Raw genomic sequence first — 18,345 nt, forward strand, 5'->3', positions numbered from 1 at the left:
GAGGTCGGGGCAGGCAGGAATCAAGCAGAGTCAGATCACAATCCGAGAGTGGGGGCAGGCGGTGATCAACGAAGGTTGGGGTCACAAGCCAAGGGTCAAACCAGAAATCAATCAGAGTATCAGCAGGAAGCAGTCTCCACGGGGCTTACGCCAAGCTGTCAGAACGAGCAGCACTGTAGTAGAGGGCAGTGCTGCTTTTATACTGAGTATTGGCACCAAAATCAGCGCTCTGCAACACATTGTGCATGTGCGCTCCTGCGCAGTACTTTGCGTTGCGTACACGCATGTAACAGTTTGTGCACGTAACAGTTTGCGTGTGTAACAGCTTGCGCGCATGCATGTACCGCGTAACGCCATACGCCGAACTGGAAGAGAACAAAGAAGTCCCAGGGAGCACCCGCGCGTGCGTACACAGGAACGGACTTGGGAATGCCGCGGGAGCCTGGTACGATGAGTGTGACATTGCCCCCCCCCCCAGGGGCAACCTCTGGGTGCCCCTAAGAGCTGGTTTGTCAGGGAACCTCTGGTGAAACTGTCTGACCAGTCTTGCATGAATATTCCTGGCAGGTTCCCAAGTATTCTCCTCCATGTCGAAACCCTTCCACATCACTAAATATTGGACAGAATTCCTGACCCTCCTACTGTCCAATATCCTCGTCACTTCGAATTCTTTAACTCCATCCACCAAGATTGGCAGAGGAGGAACAGTGGTACGGTCTGGGAAGTTGCTGGGTACCGCCTTCTTTAGACAAGATACATGAAAAACCGGATAAATCCAGAGTGAGTTAGGGAGTGAAAGCTTGAAGGCCACTTGATTTATCTGGTTCAATACTGGGAACGGACCAATGAATCTTCGACCCAACTTCTTGGAGGGACAACGAAGTTACAAATGAGCAGTGGCCAGCCAGACTAAATCTCCAGGTACTAGACCAGGACCTTCCCTTCTCATCTTGTCAGCCTTTTTCCTCTCTCCTGGGTCTGTTTCAAGATTTTCTGGACTATATTGAAGTTGTCTTTGAGGGCAGACACTCTCTCTTGGACTCCAGAAACCATGGCAGTAAAGTTAATACCAGGCAAAAAAGAAGGATGGGAGCCATAGTTCACGAAGAAGGGAGACTGATTAGTGGAGGAATGGATGGTATCATTGTAAGCAAATTCTGCGGTTGCTAAAAGAGAAAACCAGTCATCTTGGGAAGCAGAGGTAAAACATCTTAAATACTGTTTGAGGGTCTGATTTGTCCTTTCGGTCCGTCCACTGGATTGAGGGTGGTAACCGGAAGATAACGAGGAGTGTATTCCCAGACACTTACAGAGTTCTTTCCAGAATCTGGACGTAAATTGTACCCCACGATCAGAGACCACATCTCACAGTAAACCGTGGAGTCTGACGACCTCTCTGAGGAAAAGATCAGCAGTCTCGGCTGCAGAGAGAACACCTTTACAGGGAAGGAAATGAGCCATCTTGGAGAAACGGTCCACTACCACCAAGCTAGCAGTAAAACCCCGGGAAGATGGTAACTCAACAACAAAGTCCACAACGATGTTCTCCCAGGGTTTCTTAGGTATGGGTAGAGGATTCATAAGACCCCATGGTCTAGTACAAGGACTCTTGGAGCGAGCACACACTTCGCAGGAGGCTACAAACTGCTTACAGTCCTTAGAGATCTCTGGCCACCAGAAGTTTCTTCGGAGCAGATCAAGAGTCCTGTCTCCACCAAAATGACCGGCAAGTTTGCTGTCATGGCAAGACTGAACCAGAGGACAAAATTCCAGAGGAACGAACAACAAGGGCCTGATTCACAAAGCGGTGCACAGTGCAGTGCACGCGATGCGCCCAATAAACCCTATGGGCGCTGCGCGCGGAGTTGCACGATTGCAAAACTTTGTGCGCGGGACTTTACGCGCGATAAAGAGCACAAAACGGTGCTAACTCAGCAGTGCAAAGGTTATCACGCCTAAAGTCTTTTAGGCGTGATAACTGAGTTATCACCGCTTTGTGAATCAGGCCCCTTGTCTTGGAAGTAGTGCAAACCGTCTCTGACAATTAAATCTGGACCAGATCCTGAGGTATCGTAGACAGTTTGATGGAGTTCAGGAGGTCAGACTGGAGAGGAAGAAAGTGCTGAGAGGAAAGAATATTCTCTGTCTCTGGACTAGGAACAGACTCTGAATGGAACATCCGGGACAAAGCATCAGGCTTGGAATTTTTGGATCCTGACCGATAAATCAGATGGAGATTAAAATGGGAGAAGAAGAGTGACCATCTTGCCTGTCGTGGTCTAAGTCTTTTGGCAGACTAAGGTACTCAAGATTTTTGTGATCAGTGAGGATGAGTACAGGTTGCTCCACACCCTCCAAGAGGTAACGCCATTCTTCATGGGCGGCCTTGATAGCTATGAGTTCTCTATCTGCCACGTCATAATTCCTTTCCGTGGCATTCAATTTTCTGGAAAAGTAGGTTAGCACCGGTTTTCTCAATCAGATCGTGCGCTAAGTACCGTGCGCAAAGTCCTATGCGCGCGCTAAGTCCCATAGGCTTTAATGGGCACATCGCGCAGAATGCCCTGCGCTCTGTGCAGTGCGTGCGTAAAGTTTTATGCGCATAACGTTTTACGCGCGTAAAAGTTTTACGCGCGAAAAGCTTGTTTAGACGTGCTAAGGGGGTTTTCACAGGCGTGCTAACAGTTAGCACCGCTTTGTGAATCAAGCCCTATGAGTATAAAGACGAGCAAGGACCTTCCTGACATGCCCGTGATGTTCCTCCTTGGAGGTTGAGAAGATTAGAATGTCATCCAAATAAACCACTAGGAAATCATCAATGAAATCTCTGAATCTCTTGTAACACTCCTGGAATAAATTGAAGCTTCATGAATTGGTGCCCATGGATATTTTGTCTTTTTGAGAGGAAGAAACCTCTGAAGATGTTGTTAACAAAGTGCTGGAATGTGGCAGGAGCGTTGCAAAGTCCAAAGGTCATCACAAGATATTCGTAGTGGCCAAAATGGGAGGCTGTTTTCCACTCGTCCCCCTCCCGGATTCAGTCCAGCAGGTGGTGCTGTGGTTCTGACTGAATGTAGATTCTACTGCTTCGGTATTCTGCATCCCCGCTGTTATCGCCAATCTCGCTATTCTGCACCCGCCGCAATTCACTCACTTATAGTCGGCAGTGCTCTGTGAGCAGGTCAGGAGCCGCTTTCATTGGCTCATTGGTTAAAAAGCCCTGAATGCTAAAATATACCTTTATTCAAATAAATGAAGAAAAGAGAAATAATAATATTTTTATAGCATGTTTCTCCCTGAGAACTCAAAGCGCTGTGACCCTGCATTATGCAGTCTTCAAGGCTCGGGAGAAGAGGTGGGTTTTTAGCCTTTTCTTAAAGCTGTCCAGAGAAGGAGCCTCTCGCACTGATTGTGGAAGTGAGTTCCATAGAGTAGGAGCTGCATGGGAAAAGGCTAAAGACTATAAACACTAAATGTTTTTATAAGTTGATGGGAGTAACCAAATTTTTCTTATGGGCAGAGCGAAGGATGCTTGGAGGGGCATATAGTTCCAATAGATCTGGTATAAATAAATAAGGAAGTGAATGCCTAACAATCCCCATCCAGACAATTATCTTATCATCATTGATGAGGAACCGACCAGATTAATTATCTATGTATCAGCTGATCTCTCATCTAACACTGCAGTCTGTCCTTCAGTTTCCTCAGTTAGAGAGAAGGAACTATGTACCATCTATACAAAAATACTAGTGCTATATACAGACATTCCCCATACCCAACATCTTTCACTGCCAAATTGGGGGCCTCATCGGGGCAAAGTGCATGCAAACAAACAATATGTCACCAACAACTACAATAAATTACATAGTACACACTACAGTACACACTATATATAGTCTAGCCAAGTGCAGAGCTGGTGAGATTAATGCATTGCTTGCTAAATTTACAAAATTATTTTCCTTTTCTATTTGTCAGATGCAGCTTATTTAGCTGTTTCTCCCTATCCCATTATCACCCACATGAAATAGTCAGGAGCTGGGAGCCAGCCAGTCTTTCACTTTGGACACACAACTGACCACGCCCACCTCCTCTTTACAGGTCAGCAGAGTATCATTATCAGTTCCCGTCTAGCTCCTCCCTGCTTGGTGTGTTATATACTGCAGCATTTTCCCTTCTTAGTGTGTTTATAAAAAAAAAAAAAAAAAGAACAGTTGGAAATGTCATTTTTAAGCAGGCAGGGCAGGGTGATGAGAGATACACATGTGCAGTGCACATGGCTTTTATACAGTTGCTGTGCTGGACACATCACTTAAAGAGACTCTGAAGTCTCCCAAAAACGAGGTTTTTACTTTAAAAACCTCATTAACATTATTGCCCCTCTTAAAACGTAGCAGAACCGCGGCTGAAAACACCTTCAATCACCCCAAACTCACCTCTTACTCGGCCGGCAAAATCCACGACTTTCTTGGTCGTGGATTTTGCTGCCGCCTCTATGCGCATCAATCAGCGCGTATCTCCGCCTCTCCCCCGCCCCTCTCAGTGAAGGAAGACTGAGAGGGGCAGGCGAGAGGTGGCGATCCGCACTGATTGACGCGCATAGAGGCAGAGCTGCTCTGCTGTGGGGAAGGAACTCCCACTTACCTGGCAGATTGGCAGTAAGGAGCTACTGGATTCAACTTAACAGGAGCCTGCCAGGCACTATACATTTGTTGCAAAAGTACAGACATACAGTACAATACACAATATTTCACTAATTCATGCAAATTTACTATTAGATGCATTTAAAAATGGGAGGATATATTAGGACTTGAAAGGGGCACTTTGACGAAAGACTATGCAATCTAAAATATGTATGCATAGAAACATACTGGCAGGCTGAGCTTATGGTAATGTGGCTAGTCTAGTGTACAATGTGTAGGTAATTGTGCTGCAGCTACCATCCATTATAGACTGCTCTGCATAGGACTGCTGTTCAGTACAGATTGTGTACATTCTCCTCTCACTCCTTGTCATAGTCACTGAAGTCAGCGGCTGCTCTTACACTCATTTACATTTTATATTTGGCTGACATGCCGTTCTTTAATGAAGGTATTTGATATACAGACTTGTAGGTTCTCTCTCCGTCAGCTGTCTGTAATTGGCAGTATCACGGAGGAACGGCTACTCAGCAAAAATCAAAAATGGGCGGCTGTGAATTTACATCTCAGGAGTCTAAAAAAACACAGAAAATTAATATTATTATTATTGATTCATATAGCGCTAACATTTTTGTAGAGCTGTACAATATAATTACAAGTCAGGGTGCATAAGACAAAGGAAGTACAACATACTCTGTATGACTGACAATCCAAAGTGTTTTACAATACAAAAACAGCATTTTCAAGAAACAATAGGTGGGAAAGCCCTGCCCTTGTGAGCTGACAATCTAAGGCAGGGGTGTCAAACTTAAATACAAAGTGGGCCAAAATTGGAGAACACTGGGACCTAGTCACGGGCCAGCCTCAATATCTACTGACCACCTTCCTCCCTTATAATGTTCCCTGGTGTCTAATGACTCACCACTTACCCCTATACAGTTCCCTGGTGTCTAGTGGTTCTCCCCTCTACAGTTCCCTGGTGTCTAGTGGTTCTCCCCTCTACAGTTCCCTGGTGTTTAGAGCTTTACTCCTACCTCCCCCCATATAGCTTCACCTCCAATATAGTTTCCCTGGTGGTCTAGAGTGGGCCAAACAATGCAAAGTGGTAAAAACCGCTTAGGGGGTCAATTTTAATGGCTCTGAGGGCCAGATTTGGCCCGCGGGCTGGAGTGTATAATCTAAGGAGATGGGGAGGAGACTTGAAGTGGGGTAGTGAGGGAGCTGTTGTGATGATCCGCTCAGCTGGCTGCACAGGCAGACAGCTGTTTGTCCATTCCTCTAGTCTGTGGGCTGCAGGTCTCTGGAACAGAGACCTGTCTTTCCATTGCAAGTTTCTGGTCTGTTCTCTTGCTGGGGAATTTGCATACATTCGTTATGCAAATCCCCTGCCTGCCTTCTTTGATGACTGGCACTATAAGAGCTTTATGTTTCCCAGAATGCTTTGCTGGACATTTCCCTTCCATGCTCTGTTCCTGATGGACACTGCTGGAGTGTCAGCCATTGCTATCTAGTATAGTTAATTCCTGGGGGTTGCTTTAGGCTCCCCTGCTAGCCCAGTCAGGTTGTATTATCTGTATTGCCTGTTCTGTCTTGTCTTGCCTGTTTGCCATTGTCCTGTCCCTATGGTGGTTGACAGGAAATGGTTCTGATCTCTGTTCTTGGAGTATAGCTGGTGCAGCGGTTGCTACCAGCTATCTCTTCAGTTCTGACTTCTGGGATCGCGCTAGCTACTTTTTGCTAGCGCTGGGGATCCTTCTGTTCTGTCTCCTGGGATCGCGCTAGCTACTTTTTGCTAGCGCTGGGGATCCTTCTGTTCTGTCTCCTGGGATCGCGCTAGCTACTTTTTGCGAGCGCTGGGGATCCTTCTGTTCTGTCTTGTCTGTCGCGATTGCGCTGTCACCAGCGGCGGTTGATAGCGAATCGCTCTGTCTTGTTTAGATCTGTGTTCCTGCTTGGATCACACTTGCTCTGGCGGAAGAGCGGTGGATCCTTTCTGCCTAGTTCCTGTTTTTCGTGTGTCTGTCTTGTCCGCTACGCTTGCTGCAGGCTCGGTGAGGTAACCGTTAAGCAAGCGCTCGCGTCCTCTGTTTCATGTTTGTCTGTTTATGGTTAGTTAGGCGTGCTTGTCTCTATTGTGCTTATCACGTGGAGATCGCGCATAACCGCGTGCACTGTTGCGAATGAGTGCAGTGTTCGCGGTTAGCTAGCGGTTGTTATTTTCCGTATCTCCTTATTCTATTTGCTGTGCCTTTGCTACCCTCGTATTCTATTCTGATCTGCCTTGTGTCACGTCTGGCGATCGCACCTCTCGCGTTCCTATTTCGTATCTGCTGTTGTGTGTGCGCGGTCGCGGGGTGGCGACTGGATTGGCGCACACACATACAACCTATCCCTTTGCTCAAACTCATTCGTAATCGCCTCTCTTGCGATTGCGTTCTGCGCTTCGTACAATTCCTGTCTGGCACTTGTGGAGGTACAGAGGATTGGTTCCTCTGCACTCCCCAGCGCCATCTGCCGACAGGAATTTCCCTCTACAGGTGCGTAGCACCTTTTGCTGGGTGCCTGCAAATATACGCTTGTGGAGGATTTCCGCCGTGTCAGCGCACGCGTTGTGCGCTGATCACGGAGAAAGTTCCACAATCGTGACAGAATGTCCAGCCCTACCCAAAACCCCAGTGTAGACGGAATTTCTGATTTGTACGATTTTGTCGAATATGGCTCTTGTACCTTTAAGAGATTTAAAAAACTTGAACCTGAATCAGCAGACGAATTTTTGTCTGAGTGTATGAAACTGTTAGCAAACCCTGAATTCCAATGCACCCCAGTGTCTACCTGGGCCCCCCAAATGGTCTACATTCTGTTGGGGGGCGAAATGTTAATGTGGGGTTATGATGTGTTAAATCATACCACCCTGAGTCAAAGACCCCTGGAATTCTTGGCCTTTTTAATTCACAATTGGCTGAGATTACCTCAATTACCATACCCCCTTAATGAGTTGTTGTCAGCAGCTCAATCAGCTGTTCCATCTACTCTTTCATCCACAAAGCAGCCATCCAAAGCCCCTAAGTCTAAACGTAAAAGATCTAGGAAGGCTTCCCAGCGGAAAGATCCGTTGCCCCTAGCAACCACAAATAAAGAGGTTATTTCTGTCAAGTCTGAAATGGGCAAAACCATGCAGTATGATAATGATGTTTATAATGCATCTGCTGATCAGTTTCCAGGGTTTTTGCCCCAATCCAAAGCTTATGTGGATCCTGCTATAGGTAGGATCGCACACTACATTAAAGCAGTTAAAAAATCTGTTCTTGTTCCTGAACTCCACCCCTATGGAGATTATTTGGATACTGGCCTGTTTGAACTCCCATTTGCTTCCTGGGATATTGGGGCCTTGCTGGAAGAATTCGATTTTGATTGGAAAGCCTTTTGCGATTTTTACATCGCAAAAAGCGAAGATGTCTTGAATGCTTGTCTCGATTCTATGTACCTTCTGATTGATTCCGATGAATGTGACAAGGATGATGTGGATCTGGTGATCTATGTATGGCAAACGATTTTGGATGAGTTGCACACACACCAACCAATTGATTCCAATAAAGAGACATCTTTGTCGGATGATTGTTCTTGCCTTTCTGGGGTAAAGCATGAGAGTCTTGACTTTGTGCAATCTGAAATGAATGAGTGTGCCGCTGTGGTTGGTTCCTGTGCGAATCCCGAAGGATTCTCTCCTGAAAGTGTGCAGTTTGAATCTTTGCGATCTGATGCCTGTTTCTCGGATGTTCCTGCAGATTGTGATCGGCATGAGTCTGCCGGTTTCCTCAAGGATGTGTGGGATCCTTTGTCAGTTAGAAACAGATCTTTGAGATCTTCTGTCTGTGACCCTGCTATGGGGAAAATTTCTCGACTATGCAGCGTCAAAAGTAAAATTTTTATGCCTAATAAAGTTTATCCTGTTGATGTCGCCATTTCTTTTGCAAATGAATCTATGTCTTATTCTGTTCGCACCTGTGCAGGCCTGTTGCCTGATGACAGTTGCTCCAGTGTTTCTGTCCTAGATGCCTTGCAGTCTGCTCCGCAGATTGCGGAGGTTTGCGATATGGAAGCGTCAGTTTCGCAACCTAAAGCGATCTTGGATCCGCAAATTTTGCGTTCTGACTCCTCGGATTCGACATTGTTAGCTGAATCTAAGAGTGAGACAGCGCTTCGGTTTTGTGAATCTGATGCTGAAGCTTCTTTGCCTTGTCCAGAGAAGCTTTCTCTGAACCTGCCCTGTACCATGAATGAAGGCATGATGTCCACTTGCATTGACATTTGCGAGTCTGATTCTAAAGAAAGTATTGACTCTCCACCCAGTACTCTGGATGAGTCAATATTGCCTTGTACAATATCTCCTGCCCTGCCCCTAGAGGCTCGTCTAGGTATTGCTGCTATTTTTACCTGTCTTTCTGCAGTTTTGGAATTGCAAGCTAGTTTGACTACTACGCAGAGTTCTGGGTGCAGCGAGATTAAAGTTAGGGAGTCAGTGTGTGGTCCAGTGAATATTCCTGTACGTTCCACTCATGATGATGAAATTCAGTCTCAGTTTATGGTGGAACCTTCCCTGGGACATCTGCCCTGCTCTCAAAATAAAGTTCCAGTTTTGCCCTGTAACATGGATAGTACAGAATCCTTCTTAGACAACTTGAAAAATGATGTTCCTGAGGTCTTGTTTGATGATCTAAAGGTCTCCGAGTTCCTCCCAAAGGGTGCAGAACTTGTAGGAGATGTCTCCTGCCCCCCAGGTCCTTCTGAGGTGTTGCCCACTTCAGTAGGCATTGCTGCCTTGCTGACTACTTTTGCAGCTCTTGTGGAGCTTCATTCATGTGTAGTCAATGATGATATTACAGTTACAGAAAATTCTGAATTTGAGTCCGAGTCTTCTTTTGAAAGACCAGTACCTGTGATCTTTACTCGTGATGATTTTCTGCCCGGTGCTGGTTTTGGTCTTGTCGTGTCGGACTCTGAGGTTGGCAGTTCCCCGACATGTCCTGAGGTTTCTCCTGTACTAGTGTACCCCGATGTGCTCTGTGACCCAGAAAGCCCAAGTGTGCCTCGGTTACCAGCGTACTCAGATGCTTCCTCAGTGGAGACATGTTCTGATATAGCCTGCCTGCTTGCATGCCCAGAAGTGGTCCCTGAAAGTCCTGATCTTGATGGGTGTCCTGCTAATTTTGAGTCTGGAATGATCATAGGTTCCATAGGGGTTCTTGGTGGTTCTCCATGTGAGCCTGGTGAGCGTTCTGGCTTCTTGGGATCTCTGCGGAGCTTCAAGGCGTTCTGGGAGATTCCGGGAAAGGTTTTGTTTGGTGCCCTGAATACGATCAGCAATGGCTTTGGTGTTGTAAGGGACACTTCGAACAGGTATTGCGGCAGGTTTGGTATTCTTGGACGCTCCTTGGAAGGTGGTGGGTATTGTCTGGAGGGTGTCGATGGCTTCTTCTCTGGTGTCCACAGTCCTGATGGGTGTTACGCTGAGACTTGCAGTGCTGATGGGCATGTTTCGGTGGCTTCTGCTTCTGATGAGGTCGGTTTCGGATGGACTGACTCTGGAATTGGGCCTTGTCGGGCTGTCCTGACCTTCATGAGTCTTCAGTTAGAGTTTTGTGATGATACCAGTTTTGAGGGATGTCTGGAATCCATCCCTAGAAGGGGGGGGGGTACTGTGATGATCCGCTCAGCTGGCTGCACAGGCAGACAGCTGTTTGTCCATTCCTCTAGTCTGTGGGCTGCAGGTCTCTGGAACAGAGACCTGTCTTTCCATTGCAAGTTTCTGGTCTGTTCTCTTGCTGGGGAATTTGCATACATTCGTTATGCAAATCCCCTGCCTGCCTTCTTTGATGACTGGCACTATAAGAGCATTATGTTTCCCAGAATGCTTTGCTGGACATTTCCCTTCCATGCTCTGTTCCTGATGGACACTGCTGGAGTGTCAGCCATTGCTATCTAGTATAGTTAATTCCTGGGGGTTGCTTTAGGCTCCCCTGCTAGCCCAGTCAGGTTGTATTATCTGTATTGCCTGTTCTGTCTTGTCTTGCCTGTTTGCCATTGTCCTGTCCCTATGGTGGTTGACAGGAAATGGTTCTGATCTCTGTTCTTGGAGTATAGCTGGTGCAGCGGTTGCTACCAGCTATCTCTTCAGTTCTGTCTTCTGGGATCGCGCTAGCTACTTTTTGCTAGCACTGGGGATCCTTCTGTTCTGTCTCCTGGGATCGCGCTAGCTACTTTTTGCTAGCGCTGGGGATCCTTCTGTTCTGTCTCCTGGGATCGCGCTAGCTACTTTTTGCGAGCGCTGGGGATCCTTCTGTTCTGTCTTGTCTGTCGCGATTGCGCTGTCACCAGCGGCGGTTGATAGCGAATCGCTCTGTCTTGTTTAGATCGCACTAGCCGCTAGCGTTAGCGGCTGTGGATCTTTCTGATCTGTGTTCCTGCTTGGATCACACTTGCTCTGGCGGAAGAGCGGTGGATCCTTTCTGCCTAGTTCCTGTTTTTCGTGTGTCTGTCTTGTCCGCTACGCTTGCTGCAGGCTCGGTGAGGTAACCGTTAAGCAAGCGCTCGCATCCTCTGTTTCATGTTTGTCTGTTTATGGTTAGTTAGGCGTGCTTGTCTCTATTGTGCTTATCACGTGGAGATCGCGCATAACCGCGTGCACTGTTGCGAATGAGTGTGGTGTTCGCGGTTAGCTAGCGGTTGTTATTTTCCGTATCTCCTTATTGTATTTGCTGTGCCTTTGCTACCCTCGTATTCTATTCTGATCTGCTTTGTGTCACGTCTGGCGATCGCACCTCTCGCGTTCCTATTTCGTATCTGCTGTTGTGTGTGCGCGGTCGCGGGGTGGCGACTGGATTGGCGCACACACATACAACCTATCCCTTTGCTCAAACTCATTCGTAATCGCCTCTCTTGCGATTGCGTTCTGCGCTTCGTACAATTCCTGTCTGGCACTTGTGGAGGTACAGAGGATTGGTTCCTCTGCACTCCCCAGCGCCATCTGCCGACAGGAATTTCCCTCTACAGGTGCGTAGCACCTTTTGCTGGGTTCCTGCAAATTATACGCTTGTGGAGGATCTCCGCCGTGTCAGCGCACGCGTTGTGCGCTGATCACGGGGAAAGTTCCACAATCGTGACAGCTGTGTATAGTTTGTTGATGAGTTCAACATTCTGCAGGAGAGATAATGATGAGCGAATTTGCTCCTTTTCGTTTCTCCATATTTTTAAAACAATGTAAATTGTTTGTACAAATGAGAATATCTGCAAAAATATATCGAAATGTAAAAAATATTTTCACACTTTTTAGCACTTTGCAATGGAAAAAAGTACCAAAAAAGTAAGTTAATAAGTACTATCAAAATTTTTTTGAGTATTTTTTTGCTTGCTTATGAATTAAAAGACATTTTATTGGCAAGTTTAAAAATATCACCTAGGAGAAAACTCAGGAGAGAAACTTAATTGCATATGGGCCCATGAGCATTAGATAACACATTTGCAATTGCACATATGTGCAAAAATTTTGGGCATGCATGTGAAAACACTTTTTTTTTTTTAGGCTACTTACACACTAAGACGTTGCGCTTTAGGGGATGTTATGGTCGCATAACGTGCCCCTAACGCAACGCATGGTGGTGCGGGAGAGGACATTAGAGTGAGCCGCGTTAGGCGGCTCTATCCGCATAAGGTCTCCCAGAGTGGCGCATCACGTGGTCCCGCCGGCCAACCAGAGGCCGCCAGTGCAGTGCATATTAAGTAGCCATGTGCGTGGCTACTGTAGCGGCATCTCCCCGCCTCCTCTCTCCGCCCCCCACTGAGCATGTGCAAACAGTCTAATGTGGCTAAAGCCGCGTAGTACACACAGCATGCTGCACTTTCACTACAACGTGCAGCGTTACATGTAACGCAACGTGGGCAGTGTGAACAGCCCACTTGTGTTACATTGCTGTGCGTTGGGGGAGCGTTACAGGCTGCACTAACGTGCGCCTGTAACGTCCCACTGTGAAAGCAGCCTAGAGAAAATTAATCTTTAGAGATAGATATTAAATTATATCCTTGCCTGAAAAGGTGTGTGGATGCATCTAACTGGCGGTATGATTATTAGCAGATTTTATTGTCTAAAAGCGTTTTTTTTTTTTTTTAACAAGCTTTTAGACCCTAAAAATCGTACCGCTAGATAGATATGCGGCATCCCTGCACGCTCCTCACCTCCTATGGATCCAGCTTGGGTTACCGCTCTGAGCTGCAGGATTTCTGTCCCGAGCCTGACTCGGGGTTACCGCTAAGGAGGTTAAATGGTTTAAGAGTTGGAGAGAGGAGAATATGTAGTGGGAAGGAATTCCAGAAGAGGGGAGAAGCCCATGAGAAATTCTGTATATGTGAATTTGAGGCGGCAATTCTAATGGAGGATATATGAGGATGAGTAGAATACCAAAGGTTGCTGTTGGGGTGGTACTTGGCAGATCAGGTGTCAAGGCCATTTCTGGGCATAAGCAGACTAAGTGGGAGGGGGCTAGAGTCCCACTGGGTTTGGATTACCATTGTCGCAGGGGAAGCATAGCACACTTCTCCCCAGCTCCCTGCTAGCCTGCACCTGCCTCTGTTTGTGCTACTCTTCCCTTTATCTAGCATAATGAATATAGTGACATACTGGAAGGGGATATCTACATGCATTGGCATCTCTGGGACGGATTACATGATTTTGTCCTGTGGCATTAAATTGCTAATGTTTGCACTGAGGATAGAATTAAGAGCTTAATGCTCTGGAGCTGCCACCAAAGCAGGTAGCTGCAGCACTCATATTCAGAGAGATGGAGCGGAAGAACAATGATAATTATATAAGAGGGGAAACTATAGAACCTGTGATAATAGAAATTATAGCTGCACTTGTTATGGGGAGGGGAAACAAGATAGCACCAGCACTTGTTACAGTTATGCATTATAGCTACACTTGTCTTATAAAGGATGGCAGTACTTTTTATATTAGGGTGGTGACGGCTATGCTTTTAAGATCAGTAAGATGGGGACTAGTTGTTTTACTTACTACTTATTACTTGTTATATGCAGAGGAAATGACTGTAACTGTAGTGTGGTGAAGATGCTTGTTGGGGGTGGGGGAGAAGGAGCTCAATATGGTTGCCTTTGTTACAATGGGCTTATTATGGCTGTACTTCCTGAGGAGGGACATTGCTACTGACCTTGGAAAAAATTGCACCTGACACAGACAGGACGTTATGGCTACTCATGTTTTGAGGAGATTTTATAGCTGAACATTATATGCTTGTGTGTTTGGGGGGAGAGGTGAGAGGATAAATTGTATGTTGCTTAGAGCAGCAAAATGATCACAATTAGAGATGGCCCGAACGGTTCCCAGCGCACTTCCGTGGTTCGCGTTCACGGAGAACCGCAAACTTTTCCGGAAGTTCGATTCGCCCCCATAGTGCATCATTAGGGTCAACTTTGATCCTCTACATCACAGTCAGCAGGCACATTGTAGCCAATCAGGCTACACTCCCTCCTGGAGCCCCAGCCCCTTATAAAAGTCAGGCAGCGTCAGGCATTGGGCTTGATTCACAAAGCGGTGCTAACTGTTAGCATGCCTGTGAAAACCCCCTTAGCACGTCTAAACAAGCTTTTTGCGCGCAAAACTCAGCGCGAAGTGCCCATTAAAGCCTATGGGACATAGCGCGCGATCTGATTGAAAAAAAATGGTGCTAACCTACTTAGCACCCTGGTTAGTGCGCCTAAAGACTTTAGACGTGCTAAGTAGGTTAGCACCGCTTTGTGAATCAAGCCCATTGGACTCACTCGTAATTAGAGAAGGGAGAGCTTCTGTGCAGAGACCTAAAGGGAAAGCTTAGTTAGGCTCTTGTAGGATTCTTAGCTTGCTCCTCGCTGATTCTTATTGCTACAAAATCACCCCTCAACAGCTCTTTTGAGAGCTAATCTTGTTCTTGTGATCTTTTGGGTTTTTTTTTTGTGTGTGTGTCCCACAGACACTTGTGTTGCATAGACAGCCTTGGTAATTCCTACTGTGTGTGCCACTGCCAGGCCCAGCACATTCAGTGACTACCTGTGTGTGTGCCAAGTGCACATTGTAATACCCATCACTGCATATACCTACCTGTTGTTCACTTCAGTGCACCCACCTACCTACGTGAGCGCACGCAATGTCACTGTGCCTGTCCAGTACCTGTCTGTGTGTGACAGGTGCACATTGTAATACCCATCACTGCATATACCTACCTGCATATACCTAACTGTGCCTGTCTGTGTGTAACAGGTGCACATTGTAATATCCATCTCTGCATATACCTACCTGTTGTTCACAGTGCACCCACCTACCTAAGTGAGCGCACGCAGTGTGACTGTGCCTGTCCGGTACCTGTCTGTGTGTGCCAGGTGCACATTATAATACCCATCACTGCATATACCTACTTGTTGTTCACAGTGCACCCACCTACCTATGTGAGTGCATGCAGTGTCACCGTGCCTGTCCGGTACCTGTCTGTGTGTGACAGGTGCACATTGTAATACCCATCACTGCATATACCTACCTGTTGTTCACTTCTGTGCACCCACCTACCTACGTGAACGCACGCAGTGTCACCGTGCCTGTCCGGTACCTGTCTGTGTGTGACAGGTGCACATTGTAATACCCATCACTGCATATACCTACCTGTTGTTCACTTCAGTGCACCCACCTACCTACGTGAGCGCACGCAATGTCACTGTGCCTGTCCAGTACCTGTCTGTGTGTGACAGGTGCACATTGTAATACCCATCACTGCATATACCTACCTGCATATACCTAACTGTGCCTGTCTGGTACCTGTCTGTGTGTAACAGGTGCACATTGTAATACCCATCATTGCATATACCTACCTGTTGTTCACAGTGCACCCACCTACCTACGTGAGCGCACGCAGTGTGATATTTAATACCACCAGTCACTGTACCTGTTCATGGTACGTGTGTGTGTGTGTGACAGCTGCACATTTAATAGCCATCACTGCATATACCTACCTGTTGTTCAGTGCACCCACCTACCTACGTGAGCGCACGCAGTGTAATATTTAATACCACCAGTCACTGTACCTGTTCACGGTACGTGTATGTGACAGGTGCACTTGTGTAATACCCATCACTGCATATACCTACCTGTTGTGTTCAGTGCACTCACCTACCTATGTGAGTGCACGCAGTGTGATATACCACTCTGTGCATACCTGTTAACTGCACCTGTGTGACTGCACATTGTATTAGTCAAGTCAGTGCATACCTTTCACTTCATCCCCCCCTCCCCCCCGATATGGACAAAACGGACAAAACAGGTAGAGGCAGAGGTAGAGGCAGACCCAGAGGAAAGCCACCCGGCAGGTCTATGCGAGGTCGTGCTGATGTGATTTCGTGCGGCCCTGGACCAAAATACAGTGCTCAAAAGAAGGCACGTCCCATCAACTCCCAAGATTGTCAGGACGTGGTTGACTATTTAACACAGAACACCTCATCTTCCGCAGCCACCAGCGCTACTACAAGCACCACATCCGCTGCATTTGACACTTCGCAGGAGTTATTTGGTGGGAAAATCACTGATGCACAGCCATTATTGTTACAACAAGATGAAGGCGCTAAGCAAGTTACACCACCTCCTATGTTTGAGTTAGGCGACACTATGGACGTAATGTGTGAGGAGGAGGAGGATGAAGTACCTGCTGTTGGTGCAGTTTTGGAGGTGTCTGAGGCAAGCGAAGCTGGGCAGGATGATTATGATGATGACGATGATACGGATGCCACGTGGGATCCTAAGAGACAAGATGACCAAGGGGACAGTTCAGAGGGGAAGTCAGAGAGGAGTAGGAGGAGACGAGTTGCTGAAAGAAGCAGGGGGAGATCGTCTTCAGAAACAGCTGGAGGCAGTGTCCGGCGCCATGTGTCACCACCTATGGACAGCAGGCCAACATGCCCTTCAACGTCAGCTGCTGATGCCACCATGGTGCCATCGCCCCAGGGAGGCTCAGTGGTTTGGAAATTTTTAATGTGTCTGCCTCAGATCAGAGCAATGCCATCTGTTCTCTCTGCCTCCAAAAATTGAGCCGTGGAAAGGCCAACACCCATGTAGGAACAACTGCCTTATGAAGGCACATGCAGAAAAGGCACAAACTGCAAAGGGAAGAGCACCTGAGCAAAAGCCGCACACAAAAGAAAATCCACCCTCCTTTTCCTCTTCCTCCTTCAGGTGCAGCATCTTCAGTCGCTTTCTCCCTTGCACCTTCACAGCCACCCTCCTCCACTCCACCTCTGACCTTGAGCGGTTCCTGCTCCTCTGCCCACAGCAGCCAGGTGTCTGTGAAGGAAATCTTTGAGCAAAAGAAGCCAATTTCTGTCAGTCACCCCCTTGCCCGACGTCTGACAGCTGGCTTGGTGAAACTGTTAGCTCGCCAGCAGTTACCATACCAGCTGGTGGACTCTGAGGCCTTCCGTAAATTTGTGGCCATTGGGACACTGCAGTGGAAGATGCCAGGCCGCAATTATTTCTCTAAAAAGGCGATACCCAACATGAATTTGAGAGACAAGTGGTGTCATCTCTGGCACACAGCATTGGGTCAAGGGTCCACCTGACCATGGATGCCTGGTCTGCCAAGCACGGTCAGGGCAGGTACATTACTTACACAGCCCATTGGGTCAACCTGGTGACCGCTGACAAGCAGGGAGTAGGTGGCTTTGCAGCGGACCAACTTCTGACACCTCCACGGCTTGCAGGCAGGCCTCCTGTCACCTCCTCTCCTCCTGCTATATCCTCTTCGCTGTCATCATCCTCCTTCTTGGCTGTGTGGCAGTTCAACTCTACTGGTGCTGCGATCTCCTCTCCAGCTACACAGCCCCAGCTCCCCAGGGCCTATGCTGCATGCCAGGTATGACGGTGTCACGCCATCTTAGACATGTCTTGCCTCAAAGTGGAGAGTCACACTGGAGCAGCTCTCCTGGCTGGTCTTAACAAACAGGTGGATCAGTGGCTGACCCCACACCAGCTGGAGATCGGCAACGTGGTGTGTCACAACGGCAGCAATCTCATTTCCGCGTTGAATTTGGGAAAGCTGACACATATACTCTGCATAGCCCATGTGCTGAATCTAGTCATTCAAAGATTTGTGTCAAAGTACCCAGGCTTAGAGGACGTCCTGAAGCAGGCCAGGAAGTTGTGTGGGCATTTCAGGCGGTCTTACACGGCCATGGCACACTTTGCCGATATTCAGCGGAGAAACATGTTGCAGGTGAGACGCCTGATTTTCGGTAGCCCGACTTGCTGGAATTAGACCCTCCTTATGTTCTCTTGCCCGCTAGACCAGGAGAAAACCGTCACCCAGTACCTCTACAACTACAGTAGATGGACACACTCTGAGGAGATGGGGGTGTTCTGGCCCAAAAACTGGACACTCATGCGAAATGCATGCAGGCTCATGCGGCCGTTTGAGGAGGAGACCAACCTGGTGAGTCGCAGTGAAGGCACCATCAGCGACTTGATCCCGTACCCTTACTTCCTGGAGCGTGCCATGCGTAGAGTGGTGGATCAAGCTGTGGAGGAGCGTGAATAGGAACAGTTACAGGAGGAAGCGTTGTGGGATCAATTCTCATCAGAACCAGATGTTTCCTCAACATCTCGGCAGCACAGAGAGGGGAGGAGGAG

The sequence above is a fragment of the Hyperolius riggenbachi genome, chromosome 3 (assembly GCF_040937935.1).
Source record: "Hyperolius riggenbachi isolate aHypRig1 chromosome 3, aHypRig1.pri, whole genome shotgun sequence".
Classification (NCBI taxonomy): Eukaryota; Metazoa; Chordata; class Amphibia; order Anura; family Hyperoliidae; genus Hyperolius; species Hyperolius riggenbachi.